A 5,015-nucleotide genomic window follows, 5' to 3' on the forward strand; every position below is an offset into this window, starting at 1 on the left:
GCTACTGTAATCTTGGATTTGTCGTAGCTTACTTCCAGTTTGGCCAACTTTTCTTTGGCCTCTTTCACCTTTGTTACCTGAACTTCTAGCTCCTTGACTACTTTCATCGTTTCTTCCATGCTCATGCTAGATTCAGGTGCTCTTGTTGCTGCTGCTGTAGCATCTGTGGTTGTTGCAGTTGTTGTGGATGTTGGGATAATAGGAGGGATTGTTGTTGCTCGTGTAGGAGGAACAATGACCACAGTTGGAGCTGTTTGAGGTGGCTGGGAGGTCGACTCTCCCTACCTGCCTTGGAGTGCTCTCTCCAACTCTTCTTCCATCTGAATTATTCTGTGGTTCATTTGCATCAGCATATCCATGGTATCCTCTTTTTCCTTTTCTTGAACAAGTTCTACAGTTTGAGGGTGCATTGTTGAAGGCAGCCTCAATTGTTTTTTGAGTGCAACAATATCATCCTCTTTCTTCCTTATGAGGGTTTGGATGGCTTTAGCATCCTTCTTAGGATCACCCTAGATCCACAATGATTTCCTCCAATGTATTTATTCGGTTATCTTTGGTAGAGGAAGACATTCTTTCCAAATCTAATTGAGTGTTTGTGTTTTTCAATGACTCCTTCAGTTGATGAGCCAGCATGGCCTTGTCTGTTAGGGTGGCATAGACCATCTCACCTGTTTGCTTGTGCAGCTCTATTTGGTCCATCGGATGTATGTCCTTGGAGAGGACCTCTAAGCTTGTCTTTATATAATTTGCAGGTGTTTGGGGCTGTGTTCTCTTGGGCTTAAAATGGCTCAGAATCATACTTTCCTCCTTGAAGTCATAAGTTGCCATTAATCTTTGTTGTTTGGAGGGTGTTGCCTTGAGAAACTGATCATATATCTGTACTCTTAAACGTTCATTCTGAGCTTTGATTTCCATGAAAGTTGCTTTGATGCCAGGTGGTTGCTTGCTTTGCTGCCTTGAGGAAGAGACCTCCATACCATGCTGCCTCTCTTGCTCTTGTTGGAATGAGCTCGTAGGTCTCTACTGGCCAGTTTCTCTTCCACTCCTCGGGCTTTCTATGACTTCTTCACTTATCTCTTCCTCAACTTGAGGATCAACTCTTTGTTTTTTGGCTTCTGGTTGTTGTGTTGAGCCACTAGCTGGTGTAGTTTCTTCCCTATCTCGTTTCTTACCTCTTTCTTCATTGGCAGGAGTTTGCAAGGCTGGAATCTATGGTTGCTCAGTTTTCTATGGAGGGGCTTGCCCTTGACTCTGCTCCTTTGAGGTAGCAGGTTGTTCTGTCACTGTTTCTTGTTCTACATCCATTGGCCCCTTGCCTTTTGCTGTACATTTTGCTGGTGTAGACCTTTGTTGGGCAGCTTGTGAAGCTGCAGCTGTTGATGGGCCTCCTCCGACTTGTTGTGGCAGTTTGAAAGTTACCTGCTCAAAAGAATCCAAGTCAAGAGTTTTTTCCAAATCTTTGACATTTTGCTCCATAATTTCTTCTTGGATAAACTCCTCAACTAGTGTCCCTACTAGCCACTCATCTTGGTTGGCATATTGTTCAATTTGTGGGATTTTACAATGCTCATAGGTTGTCAGCCTATATTTTACTTTTCTGGCACTAATGAAGCCATCTGGGTCATAAGGGACCCACCAAAATCTCCTTTTCAACTTGAGTTTCTCCCCCAATATTTGATCAGCATCTTGCCAACCTTCTTTCTTGTTCATGACAAAGGGGCCTAGTTGGTCTTTGAATTTCAGGCAAGCCTTCTTCTTCGCACTGTGAAAATGAGTTAAATCTGAATTAATGAGTTGCCTATAATACTCCAAGGCAAACAGTCTCATTGGTACATATCTTGGGAGCCTGTAGGGATAGAGCTCACAACCATAGATCCTAATGACAGTGTGATTCTGGTAAAAGTACCAGTCACCTATTTTGTAGTTCTTTGATAGCTGTAATATTTTCTGCATGTCATAGGAGAGCCTAGCAGGAGGAGTTCTCATTAGGAGACAAGAGACCGAATAGACAAACAGGTCAATAAACTCACAGTAAGAGTAGGGGGAGTTCTTGACTTCATGAAAGACAGAGGTCCAGAAAATCGCAGACTTATTTTCTCCTTTAGAGTCCAATCTTTTGATGGGGCATTGGAAGCAATCTGGCTGATAATACATAAACAAATGATAGATATAGGATGAGTATTTGAAGACTCCCTCCCTATCCAGTTTTACTAGTTGGTCATGTATTTTGTTGGAGACAAATTTGGCATAGTTGTACTTCACAGCAGGGGGCTGCCCTAGGCTATATGCAGATAGCAAGACCAATATGGTTAGATCAATGTGCTCACTTGTTTTGAACCCTAGTACATAGGATATCATATCAACTAGTAACTTGCCCACTTCATTGAAGCATTCATAGAGAAAAGGAGGTGGCCCTGTAGGCTGGTGGTTTGCTCTCATGAAAACTTTGGCAATTTGGGCTATTTCTGAGCTGGAGAGTTTAGGACCTTCATCCAATAGGAATTTCATAGAAAGAGGGACCAGAAAGTGAGTTTGCATGAATTTTAGCATTTGGTTGATTGAATCAGGAGTTATTTGGAAGAGGGTGCTCCCAGATGGAGACTTGACTGCTCTTTGTGTAGGGTCATAATTTTCACAGCAGAGGCGAATAATTTCAGGGAAAATATTGACAGAAGGGAGGAAGTAAATGGGCAGGTTAGATTCGCAAATGCCATAGATGTCATTATTGTTCAGGTAGCTGTTTCTCAGCTGACGGAATGTTTGCAAGTGGTTTCTGTCCCCAACCAAGTCTTCAATTAAGTAGTCCCTTTCAGCTAATGGCAATGCCTCAAGTTCCTTGTGAGGTGCATTGAGAGGAGTGATGTTCAAGGCTGCTGGAGTGGCCATCTTGAATGATCTGTGTCTGTAATCTGAAAATTGGATTGGTGTAACAATTGAACAATAAGAGTTGCCTCAGAAACTTTGTGAGGAAGCTGTTGTCAGGCGGAAAGAGTCGATAGTGCGGACACAACCAACCTCCCTAGGAGCCTAAGACTCTCTAGTGACAAACAAGACAAACAAGAGCAATCCTTCTCTAAACATGCATTTACTTATACGAGAAATCAAGTGTTTAGATCCTACCTGTAGTCCAACGCTGTTGTAGCAGTCCAGCCTCGCTGATCCGGATGAGCTCCTCCTTCACTTCGAAACCTGCATTCACTAACAATCAAACGATTAAATAGCACTTGATAATCTCATAAAATAAAACATATTTAACACATAGACCAAGGAGTACATGAAAAAACTCATAAATAACAAGTTATTGAGAAGAATGGACTCATTTGCATTAATAGGAAACAAAAGGAACAATTACAACCTGAGCCTTGGTGTTGTGCAAGTCCCTCCCAGGGTCCATCAAGAGTTCTCCTTTACTTTGACAAAGCTCACCCACTTCCAAATAGAACAAGCAAAGATGACAATCTCTCCTCACAAGCTTCTAAATGGGAGTCCTAATTCCAGCAGCATCTACCCTTAGAAATGTTTAGCTTTCAACCTCCCCTCCTTCTGGCCCAATGCCTGTATTTATAGTGCTCAAGAGGAAGTTAATCAGGTCCACCATCAATGGGATAATCCCCTCTTTGGATGGGATAGCTCCCTTATTGATGGGATAAGTTCCTCTTTGGTAGGGGTACATGAACCATCTGTAGGTGCTTCATACACGTCAAACATACTTCTAGAAGCCTCTAGAAATGACCACAAGTAACTTTTTTGGAGTGAAACTTGCGCCTTTTGACCTTTACAGGGGTACGCACCTGCCCCTTTACATACAGAGCGTACAAGTACGCAGTTTTTGTGAACATTAGGTGCGTATACGCAGGTAAGGCCGAGAGAATCTGCGTACCCAGAGATAAACACATTTACAAAGACTTTCTCTCTTTTTGGAGTTTGACATGGAGAGCAGAGGCATAAGACTTGCCCAGGAGGATAGCATGACTGTTGATAGAGCCATACTAACTGTAAATAGCCATGGTGACATTTTTTAGTGTAACAGATTGCCCCCTAAAGTGCGAAGCCTGTAGTAGATTAGGGTTTTGTATTATCTAGGAAGGGTGAAGCACTTTATCATTTCAAGGATTATCTCGTGGAGAGCCTAGTCAGAACCTGCAATTTTCAACACAAAATACATGTATAAGATTATATCATCGCTGAGGTAGGCATTCCCATACTCAGATCAAATCTTTAACTAACAGACTAACTACTCTGATACAGGAATGATCTTGCAGTACATCATAATCATAGACTTGAGTGGACACAGTATGGGCGCAGCCATCTGTTTATGATTAGTCTACTTAGATAATGAATACAAAACTCCTCGCAGCCTGGATGGTGGAAACTAGATCCAGGGTCTTCATTTCTACTTCCCGAATTGGTACGATTCTAGCCATGTGAATAAATGAGTTGATGTCGAACATGGTAGAAACCACTTGATTACCAGTCGATGATGTAAACTGTTAACAAGTGTGAGAGAGACCACCAGTAATGTCAATGGTTCTCAAAGTACCCAGTACAATCCATGAGATGTGAATGAATGAGTTGATGTCGAACATTTCACGGAATCCTTCGATCGAAAGTCAATGATATAAACTGACGTCAAAGGCGAGAAACCTGCCATTGATGCATGCAGACTTCAAGGTACTGACGATTTCTAAGTCATCTCTCTAGATAATGTGCTGATGTCGATAGAAAGTGACCCGTTGCAGGCAAGCCCACAACACGAAATCATTGTTCAAGTTGAAGAAATGTTGTTGTAAGGACTGACTCAGGGATGGTCAAATGGACGACAAGTATTTTGCAGATGAAAGTTTTGTTTGCAGACCTCTTGAACACATAACGACACAACAGATGGCTTGGTGACGAATGACTCAAAGTTAATCCCCGGAACCCGGCTGAAGACTTTCAATGTGGTTTGATCAACTTTTAAGGCAAAGGATTTCCCAACCCAGGTGAACGGAAAGTGTCGTGTTCAAGAGTGGTGA

The sequence above is a fragment of the Pinus tabuliformis genome, chromosome J, assembly GCF_031772625.1.
Source record: "Pinus tabuliformis cultivar Carrire ecotype Pingquan chromosome J, CPIR1, whole genome shotgun sequence".
NCBI classification, from domain to species: Eukaryota; Viridiplantae; Streptophyta; class Pinopsida; order Pinales; family Pinaceae; genus Pinus; species Pinus tabuliformis.